Source organism: Lipotes vexillifer, unplaced genomic scaffold (genome assembly GCF_000442215.2).
Source record: "Lipotes vexillifer unplaced genomic scaffold, Lipotes_vexillifer_v1.1 scaffold728, whole genome shotgun sequence".
Classification (NCBI taxonomy): domain Eukaryota; kingdom Metazoa; phylum Chordata; class Mammalia; order Artiodactyla; family Lipotidae; genus Lipotes; species Lipotes vexillifer.
In genome coordinates, this window is record NW_006783590.1 from 1,114,296 (window position 1) to 1,125,990 (window position 11,695).

Here is an 11,695-nt window from a genome sequence, read left to right on the forward strand (position 1 = left end):
CGATGGAGCCGGGTCTCGTTTATCCCTAACACGTCCCTAATTCTCCATCCAGGTTGTGTTAGTTTTCACATTCCACCACTACTGTACGTAATTTACCACTTCCCGTCACAGCTAGCTCACTGACTATTACTGTGATTTATTTACAGAAGTTCTGACTTGAGAAACTAAGATTATGTCACAAGTTATTTGTGCAAAAAAGAATGCGCGCTTTCTCGGACTTCGCTCCCGCTTTCTAACTTCCCTTGTTTGCATTTCTTAGCTCTGGCCCAGCATTTTAGAAACATTAACCAAGTTGGTTTTTACAGTCAATCTCACATCAAAATGAGAGAAGTTACTGCTTGCATTGAACAGAAGGATAAAGGGACCACTTCCGACGTAGAGTCTTGGGAAGATGCCCTTTCACGACTTATGGCTACAGAAATCCCTGGAGGCTAAGATCAATTTCCTCTATAGCTTATTTAGGATATAATGTAATTGTGCCTTTTATTTCAATTTAATTATCATTCAGGGCAGCAGAAAAGACATTATGGAATTTTTTGCTAGTCTTATATATGTACTTGCATTGCTGCAAACCATGAATTTCTTCTTTCAGAAGCTAGTCCTTCACCCTTTTTATAGTTTTAAAAAGACACTGTCCTGAATGTTTCTCTGACCACAGGCACAGGTGAGGAGTTTTATAAGGACGGTAAAATGACTTCTGTCATGGCCTGTCCCTAAGCATTGTTCTCCACACTCCATCTTCAAACCCGTTCTGTTGCCTAGATTTGAGGGGTGGGAATTAATCACACCCTTCCTCTCAACTCTGAGTCCAGAACAGGATGAGAAATAGTTGTCAGACAATAGAAGGGTAAAATACTCCTTTTATAAGGGATAATGCTAGGTGGAAGAACCTGCCTTGGATCTGTGGCAACAATCAGGCGTCTGAGTTTTTATCCTTGAACTGAGGCCTCAGAATGATGCATCCAAGGGAAAACTGGAGTCTATGAAGCTGTCCCTCTTATCCAGAATAGCTGCATTAAACATATCAAGGTCAAAGAGTGAGGTCAGAGAAGGATGAGCCGTGAGACCTGCTCCTAAAATGCAGGTGCGGACCCTGATCCTAATGTGTATGCCCCATGGTGACAACGGTGGAGTAGAACATATCCAGTTTGCAGCAGGTAGATCAGAAAGGGAGGCCCAGATAGGATGAATCCACACATGCTTATTTCCCTTTTCTGGTATCACCTCTCAGGTAGGTCATCACTGTATCCAGAAAGCAGGGGATGAAATGTTACTTACATAGTGTTTCACCATGGGAGCAGAAGTTTCTGTATGGAAGCATGAAGGCTGGGAAGAAAAGGTACCCCTAATATCTCTCTTGTAGATTATGGTCCAGACCATTTTCCTTAGACTGACTGTATTGGTCAAGCCCCTTGTGGTTGCAATTCATTGAAACCCCAGCTCAAATTTAAGCAAAAGGGACTAGAGTGGCTCATCAAATCACAAAATCCAGGACTACCACTCATTTTGTACATGGTGTATCAGGAGCTCAAAGAATATTGTCAGGATTCTGTCTGCTTCTTTCCTTCTCTTGTTTTCCTCTGTTTTGGCCCTATTCTCAGGCAAGCTCTCTGCTTTTGGTAACAGGATGCTGCCAGCTTACATCTTCTCAGTGATACTGGTGGGGAGGGGGAAGAGAATCTCTTTCCCAATAGTTCCAGCAAACTTACTGGAGGTGAGTCTCATGGGCCTGGCCTGGGTCATGTGCCCATTCCTGAGCCAATCACAGTGACCATGGTGAAGGAATGCTGTGATTGGCTGGGCCTGGTTCATATCCTGTGCCTCTACTGGAATAAGGATGGAAGGAAAAGTTTTATCCAAACCACATGGAGTAAGATTAGAGGCGGAGCGCCTTCCCCAAGAAGACCAGGAGACACACACAGGAAAAAAATCACAGCCTCTTATATTTTTACTGATCCCTATGGATTTTTTTAAAAGTAAGCTTTTAATCTTAGTATAGTTTTAGATTTACCAAAAACTTATGAGGATAGTGCATAGAGTTCCCATATACCCCACACTCAATTTCCTCTGTTAGTAGCATTTTAACATCACTATGGTACATTGGTCACAATTAATGAACCAATATTGATGCATTATTACCCACTAAAGTCCATGCTTTATTTGGATTTACTTAGTGTTTAGCTAATGTCCCTTTTCTGTTCCAGGATCCCATCCAGGAAACCATATAACACAGAGGCATCAGGTCTCTTAGATTCCTCTTGGATGTTATAGTTGCTCAGATTTTTCCTTTTTTTTTTTTTTTTTCTTGCGTTATGCGGGCCTCTCACTGTTGTGGCCTCTCCCATTTGCGGAGCACAGGCTCCGGACGCGCAGGCTCAGTGGCCATGGCTCACGGGCCCAGCCGCTCCGCGGCACGCGGGATCTTCCCGAAACGGGGCACGAACCCGCGTCCCCTGCATCGGCAGGCGGACCCTCAAGCACTGCGCCACCAGGGAAGCCCAGATTTTTCCTTTTTTTTTGATGACCTTGACAGGTTCGAAGAGTGCTGGCCGGGTATTTTATGGAATCTCCCTCAGTTGGGATTTGTCTGATGTTTTTCTCATAGTTAGACCAGGGTTGTGGGTTTTAGGAGGAAACCCACAGAGGTAAAGTACCATTTTACCTCTTTCACATCATATCAAGAGTATATGCTATAAACATGACATGTCACTGTTGACAGATACCATGATCACCTTGCTGAGGCTTTTTTTGTCAGGTTTTCTGGCTGTAAAGGTATTGATTTTCCTACCTTTCTATACTGTACTCTTTGGCAAAAAGTCACTAGGCACAGTTTATACATAAGGAATGACAATTATGCCCCATCACCTTGAGGGTGCAGTATCCACATTAATTTTTTTGAAAATTTCTGTGCAGGAGATTTGTCCATTCTCCCTCATTTATTAATTTATTCGATCAATCATTTCTATCAGTATGGACTCATGGATATTTGTTTTATACTTTGGGTTGTAACTCGATTCCACATTCTTTATTTAGCTCAAGTAGCTCCAGCTTTGTTCTTGGGAAAGGTCTTCTTGCAGTTGGTTCCTGTGTCCACTTGCCTTATCCCATCATTGTGTTTCTTCCCCCTACATTCTTGCTTCCTAGCATTACAGGATGCTCCAGGCTTATCCTGTATATTTGTGTATTTCCTGCCCTAATCCTAGAATCAGTCGTTTCTCCAAATATCTCTGGTTCCTTTCATTGTGGAATGGTTTTAGAGACCAAGACCAGGGTGTTGGATGTGCTTGTTGCCCCTGGGGTGTCCATGGTTTTAGGCCCTTTCAGCTGATAGAACAAGGAATTAACACATTGTATACTAATAGGTGTATATACATATATCTATAAATATTTCTGTATGTAACCATCTGTATCTATATTAAGCTAAACATGAGTTCATATTTATGTGTTGAACTCTGATCCATTACCACATGGATCAGCCTTCTCCCCTTTCTTGTCTGTAACCTTCCACTCTACAGTGAGAAACCGAGTTCCCATCTCTGTTTGTTCAATTCCAGTATAAATGGTTGGTTGATTCAATTCCAGTATAAATGTATAGTGGTTTCAGAATTACTAACCCTTTATCTCTTTGGAGTTGATGTTTTCCTTGTATTGCTATTTACCTTGCCTTTCCGCTAACTGTGCTATTCAATCTAGTAGCCACTAAGCATGTGTGGCTATTTAAATATAAGTTAAAATTAATTAAAATTAAATAAAAATTGAATGTTCAGTTCCTCAGTTACACTTCAAGCCACAGTTCAAGTGTTCTATAACCACCTGTGGCTAATGGACAGCATTAGATACAGCATACTTCCATCATTACATAAGGTTCTATTGCATAATTTAGACCCTTTTTTGTTTTTTTCTGTGTTCCTCTGTTACGTGTCTGGCAGCCACAGACCAGTTCTGTCTTCCTAGCCTTGGCTCTCAGAGAGAACCTTGGCCCAGGTTAGATCCAAGAACTCCTACTTACCTAAGAAAGGGAGTTGAGACATCATATGCTGAGATCTGGGAGCCAAGTGTGCTCTACCCCGAAGAGCACAGTTCTGTATAAGGGAGAATTGTCATGGCTCACAGAGAAATACAAGACTGAGACTGGGGATTGATCAGAGAAGGCATCCCAAGGGAGACAATGCTTGTGCTACGTCTTTAGGATCGCTGCAGGTATGGTAAGAGAATGGAACAACACACGAAATGTTAGGGCATGAGTACTGGATGTATCATATTTGCTAAATGGAGCCATAGAGTGTCAGAGTGGTTGCAATGGTGAGTGGGTTTTGGAACATGGAGGAAGTGGCAGGGTATAGACTTTGGAGAGTTGACTGTGAGTGGATTATGTCTTGCAAGCAGTTTTGGACTTCATTATGAAAATTGTGAGGAGTTAGGAGAGAGTTTTACGCTGGAAGGTGATGTGATTGATCTCTAGTTTAGAAATATCACCCTGGTGGCTGTTGGTGAAGCTGGGAATAGAAGAGGTGGGTCAGTATGCAGGGGTAAGAGGACCAGGATTCTTTCTTTTTCAGTCCTCATATCATTTAATTTTCCAGTAGTTCTTAAAATAGTTAGCCACCTTTTTTTTTTTTTTTTTTTTTTGTTCTTTATTGGGGTATAATTGCCACAGGCTCCGGACGCGCAGGCTCAGCGGCCATGGCTCACGGGCCCAGCTGCTCCGTGGCACGCGGAATCCTCCCGGACCGGGGCACAAACCCGCATCCCCCGCATCGGCAGGCGGACTCTCAACCACTGCGCCACCAGGGAAGCCCAACCTTCTATTTCTTGAAACTAACCTCCAGGAATTTTCTTGACAAACCCTCTCTCCTAGGTCTTTTTATCTTCCTGTTTTTCTTGAGTGTATTAGTTTTCTATTGCTTCCATAGCACATCACCAAATCTAGTGGCTTAAAACAATGAAAGTGTATCATCTTAAAGTTCTGTAATTTAGACATCTGACACATGTCTCACTGGGCTAAAGTCAAGGTGTCAGCAGTCTGCATTCGCTTCTGGAGACCGTAGGGCAGAACTCGTGTCCTTGTCTTTTCCAGGTTCTAGAGGCGCCCACATTCCTTAGCTCGTGACCCCTTCTTCCTTCTTCAAAGCCAGCCATGGTGGACCAGTTTCTCTCTCCACATCCCTCTGGCCTCTCTTCTCTCTCCCTCTTCCACTTTTACCTTGTGATAATATTGGCCCACCCATATCATCCCAAACAATCTCCCATCTCACGGTCATTAATTTAATAAGTCAATTCTGCAAAGCCCCTTTTGCCATATAAGGTAATATATTCACAGGTTCCAGGGATTAGGTGGGGGCATCTTTAGGGGACTGTTACTATGTCAGCCCCTCTGAGTGTCCCATAGTCGTTTCTGGAGTCCATCTCTAAATTCACAGTCATCCTTGGTTCTTACCCCAGACCAGCTACTTGACTCATATTTGGAATCTGTTTTTATCTCTGTGCTACATATTTGGAAAAATAGCCTTGTGAGGAAAGGCAAAGTTTATTCTGTGGAGCTACCTAGAATAGGATTAGCATAGAAATGAAGATGAGGTTGCCCCCAGCATCTCATATCCCCTCTTCGTCCTGGCTATGCAGCACTGTCAGGTTCATGGTCCAGCCATGTGAAGGAGCAGAGTGAGGTCCAGTCAGAACCCACTGTGCTGCTCCAGCGAGGCAGAAAGGTGGGAGGAGGTCAAAGCAAAGACACCAGGATGGTGGAACTGTACCCACAGAGGGAGCTTCTCATAAGAACCGGTGGAGAACGAGCACAGAGAGAGCCACGCAACCTGGGAGGGCAGCGTGTAATTGGATTCAGACCTCTGTTGGGGCAAATTAGGACCCTGCTTTTCCCAGAAAAAAAAAGATTGTAAGTTTTTTATGGGAACAGATGCAAAGACTTCTGGCAACGAGCAAAGCTTGCCTTTCGGACTGATTGCTCTGTGATATCAGACTTCATTAGTAGAAGTGTCTACCTAGAAAGATAAAGATAATTATTATTTACTGAGTGTTTAGTATGTCCTGGGCTCTTTACAACTATCATCTCTAGCCCTCCTAGTAACCCTGCAGTCTGTATTTCAAAGACGAGGGGACAGAGGCTTAGAGAGATGTAAAATCCCTACAGGATTTATATGAAGGTCTGTAAGATGTTAAAGCTAGAGCTCTTTCCACACTACTATATGTAAAATGGATAACCAGCAAGGGCCTACTGTATAACGCAGGGATAACCTATAATGGAAAAGAATCTGAAAGAAAATAGATTTATATATATATATATATATATATATATATATATATAAAACTGAATCACTGCTGCACACCTGAAAATAACACAGCATATGATAAATCAAGTGTGCTTCAATTAAGAAATAAAGACAAGGGCCTCCCTGGTGGCGCAGTGGTTGAGAGTCCGCCTGCCGATGCAGGGGACACGGGTTCGTGCCCCGGTCCAGGAAGATCCCACATGCCGCTGAGCGGCTGGGCCCGTGAGCCATGGCCGCTGAGCCTGCGCGTCCGGAGCCTGCGCTCCGCAACGGGAGAGGCCGCAAAAGTGAGAGGCCCGCGTACCACACATACACACACACAAAAGACAAAAAAAGAAAAAGAAATCTAGAGCTCTTTCAAACACACTGCACTTGAGGGCAGTTGTTGGGGAGAGAAACAAGGTAGCCCAGGAGCACTGGAGGACTAAAATCCCTGGAGCAGTGAGATGGGCTTGTGGTGCCATCCTGGAAACAGGTATTCACAAATAAGAGTGTGTTCAGAGGAGGCCAGTAATGACGAGTCTGAGAACCGTATACGGGAACTGTTCTATGGGAAGTTTAGTCTGTTTCAGAGAGGACTCTGAGGGCAGCTAATTTATCTTTCTAAATATCTGAGGGTGGACACATGCGAAAACAGCCCAGCAGTAATTACAGGGAAATACTTCAGTGTTTTAGAAGGAAGCGCTCACTGACCATCATGGCTCGCCAACCCTGGGGTGAAGCCTTGCGGTTGCCTACGTCATATGGCACGGCACGTCTGCAAGAGTTCCAGCAGAATTTGTCTAAACAGGTATCTGTCAGCTGTGACCCAAAGAGGATTCCATCCCTAGGACAAGCTGCACACGTGCCTCTCAGATTCCTTTCACTCTGGGGTTCTAAGATCATGGAATTCTTCCTTTCTCTTTGCTTCTGTATTACCTGTCCCCTTCTTAGGGCTCTCTCCAAAATGCTTTTCTCCAGAGAGCCTTCCAAGACCACAGCAGCTCACTATGATGCAGGCTCCTTAGAAGATATATCTTTGGCCTTATAAACCAGGTGCCAGTAAACTGTATTTGTAAAGGGACAGGCACTAAATATTTTCCGCTTTGTGAACCAAATGGTTTCTGTTGCAACTACGCAGCTCTGCTATCGTGGTAGGAAAGTAGCCACAGATAATACTTAAGCAAATGAAGTGGCTGATTTCCAAAATCAATTTGTCTTTATGAAGTCAGGTTGGGGGGCTGAATTTGGTGTTCCTGGGCAGTTACTTGCGGATGCCTGATCTAGACCATTTATTTTGTGAAAAATAATGTCTTTTTAGAGTTATCTTCAGCTACAAAGCAATGTATTATGATTTAACTCTTTAATTACTCTTTAATGTTTGTCCATGTTGTATAGTTTCTGTTTCTTTCATTAGACTGGAATACAATTTAGGGATAAAAGATCATATTCATCTTTTTTTAAAAAATAATTTTTATTGGGCTTCCCTGGTGGCGCAGTGGTTGGGAGTCCGCCTGCCGATGCGGGGGATGCGGGTTCGTGCCCCGATCCGGGAGGATCCCACATGCCGCAGAGCGGCTGGGCCCGTGGGTCATGGCCGCTGAGCCTGCGCGTCCAAGAGCCTGTGCTCCGCAATGGGAGAGGCCGTGACAGTGAGAGGCCCGCGTACAGAAAAAAAAAAAAAAATTATTGAAATATAGTTGATTTACAATGTTGTGGGGTGTTTTTTTGTTTGTTTTTGTTTTTTTGGCTGCATTGGGTCTTTGTTGCAGTGTGCAGGCTTCTCATTGCGGTGGCCTCTCTTGTTGCAGAGCACGGGCTCTAGTCGCGTGGGCTTCAGTAGTTGTGGCACGTGGGCTTCAGTAGTTGTGGCTCACGGGCTCTAGAGCGCAGGCTCAGTAGTTGTGGCGCACAGGCTTAGTTGCTCCTCAGCATGTGGGATCTTCCCGGACCAGGGCTCGAACCCGTGTCCCCTGCACTGGCAGGCGGATTCTTAACCACTGCACCACCAGCGAAGTCCCATATTCATCTTTAAATAGCCTCATAAGCCTAGCATGATGACTCCAATCCCAAGTCAATTTCACTAAAACCTGTGGCTTTGAACAAAGAGTCATGGAGCCATTGACATTTATGTAGGCCCAAATGGATGACAGAGATCAAGTGATTAAAAATCCCCTTTCTGAGCTACCCTAGTGGCGCAGTGGTTGAGAGTCCTCCTGCCGATCGATGCAGGGGACACGGGTTTGTGCACCGGTCCGGGAAGATCCCACATGCTGCGGAGCAGCTGGGCCCGTGAGCCATGGCCGCTGAGCCTGCGCGTCCAGAGCCTGTGCTCCGCAACGGGAGAGGCCACGACGGTGAGAGGCCTGCGTACCGCAAAAAAAAAAGAAAAAAAATCCCATTTCTCAGATGAAAACCTTTAAGGCCAAGGCAAGAGCTATGTCTTTTCCAATGTCACACAACTAGTTGGAACCAGGTGTCCTGCTCTGTTGGCAAATGGGCTCGTCCTGCACTGCCGAGGGCCATGGTGGTTTCTGGCCACCATAAGACTGTCACTTATTCTGGGTCTGCTGTTTGCCAGGCAGAGAACTAGGAGCTGGAGACCCAGAGGAGAGGAAAACTCAGCCTTTACTCTCAAGACCTATGTGGGATAGAGATGAGGGGTCAGTTACACCCCACAATGCATGCTTCTCTTTGTGTCACTGACAGTGAATTCTCCCAGCAAGTTAGATTCAGACAACGGGACCAGGCAGGGTCCTCTTAGTAATAATGGCTGTCATTTATTGGGCGTTTCCCACATATCTGGCATTGTATTAAGCACTTTGAATGCATTTAGTTCCTTTTCCTTGGATGACCCCAAGCCCTCTTACCACAAACATATTAAAATTTTAATTAAGAGAACACACCATGGCACACACACAGCCTCCATTTAGTGTGTTGCTTCACTAAGTATCTTGCTCCTCACAGGAGGTGGGAATTTCTGGGTGGCTTCAGACAGCCAAAAATCCATGGACCTCAACTATGTGGGTAAAGTGTAGCTATTTCCAGAGTCAGGCCTCAAGGCTTCACGCTGCTCTTAGAGCTGGTCACCCCGCTGGACATGCTTCCTTTGGTCCCCTCAGGCAATGGACTTTGAGGGGACACATTCCCGCTTCTACACAGACCAGGTCCTTCTTAACGCACACTAATTCCTGTTACTCCTACAGCCCCAACTTTTGTGGAAGTTTCTTGTATCAGTGACGTAGCCATTGCCAGGCCCGATTCCCATCACAGCCAGGTAGATAAACAAAGAAATGCTCGCCCTAAATAAACTGTTATAATCTATCAGCTCCACTCATGGTCTGGAATGCATGATAGGCACTTAATAGATATTTATTGATTGATCATTTATTTTTCCCCAAAAACGTGCTCACACAGTGTTTGTAACAAAATACACACACCATCAATTTTCAAAATTCCAGGGACTTGACGGTGAGCTCCCTTCGAGCCCAAGCCCTCTCTTGGTTATTTTCTGCTGCTGCCTGTATCTGATGGTGAAATGTGCTCACAGGGGAGCAATGGCAGGGAGGCCTTTCTCTTTTGCCATCAGTCCCCGTGCCGAGAAGCAAGCCAACCTTTTCCTTATCTGTCTGGCCACTCATAAAATGGCACCAGAGCAGAGAGGACAGAGGAAGAAGAATTTGTGTCATCAACCAAGATTCTGTGCTTTGCGGGTCAGAATGGCCGTCATCCAAAAATCTACAAACAATAAACGCTGGAGAGGGTGCGGAGAAAAGGGAACCCTCTTGCACTGTTGGTGGGAATGTAAATTGATACGGCCACTATGGAGAACAGTATGGAGGTTCCTTAAAAAACTAAAAATAGAACTACCATACGACCCAGCAATCCCACTACTGGGCACATACCCTGAGAAAACCATAATTCAAAAAGAGTCAAGTACCGCAATGTTCACTGCAGCACTGTTTACAATAGCCAGGACATGGAAGCAACGTAAGTGTCCATCGACAGATGAATGGATAAAGATGTGGCACATATATACAATTGAGTATTACTCAGTCATAAAAAGAAACGAAATTGAGTTATTTGTAGTGAGGTGGATGGACCTAGAGTCTGTCATACAGAGTGAAGTAAGTCAGATAGAGAAAAACAAATACTGTATGCTAAAAACAAATACTGTATGTATCCACATATATATGGAATCAAAAAAAAAAGTGGGTCTGAAGAACCTAGGGGCAGGACAGGAATGAAAACGCAGACATAGAGAATGGACTTGAGGACACGGGGAGGGGGAAGGGTAAGCTGTGACAAAGGGAGAGAGAGGCATGGACATATATACACTACCAAATGTAAAATAGATAGCTAGTGGGAAGCAGCCGCATAGCACAGGGAGATCAGCTCGGTGCTTTGTGACCACCTAGAGGGGTGGGATAGGGAGGGTGGGAGGGAAACGCAAGTGGGAGGGGATATGGGGATATATGTATGTATACATATCGCTGACTCACTTTGTTATACAGCAGAAACTAACACACCATTGTAAAGCAATTATACTCCAATAAAGTTGATAAAAAAAAGGAAAGATTCTGTGCTCTGAACGCTGTGTAGAGAACCGAGTTGAAGTCCATTGTAGTGCAAATGGTAGGGAGATGATCTTGACCCGGTGTGACAGCACGGTGTGTTTTATAAGAGCACGGTCCCATTGAGCCTGCTGCAGCTGACCTAATCAGATCCGGCAGAAACATGGGAGGTAGAGAATTGGAGGTGTGTCTGCTTCCCCAGGGAGAGCAATGGAAAAACACAAGGAGACAGAGCTGGACAGGTAGGGCCAGAGTCTAAGCTCAGCTCTGCTGCCCTGAGTGGAGCAACTTGGGGTAAATGACTTAACTTCTCATAGGAAAAAGGAAGGAGCAGCAGAAGGGGCTGTATTGGACTCCCTTTAATGTTCCATCACACTCTGACACTTAGGGATTCTCTGGAATCGGGAAACATTGCTTTGATTCTGAATCGGACAACGGGACACCCCATCGTGGATTGACCTGTGCCCATCCCCAAAAGATATGTCCACTTGCTAAACCCCAGCACCTGCAAACGGGACTTTATTTGGAAAAAGAGTCTTTGCAGATGTACTTAAGTCAGAGATCTTGAGATGAGACCGTCCTGGATTACCTGGGTGGGACCTCAACCCAATGACGAATGTCGTTATTAAGAGAGAGGCACACAGAGGAGAAGACAGTGTGAACATAGAGGCAGAGATCATAGTGATGGGGCCACAGCCCGGGAATGCCACCCAGAACTGGAAGAGGCAAGGAACGAATTCTCCCCCAGAGCCTAGGTGAAGGGCAGTCCAGCTGACACCTGACTTTCAGACTTCTAGCCTCCAGAACTGTGAGAGAATACATTCCAGCCTTTTTTTTTTTTTTTTTTTTCTTGCG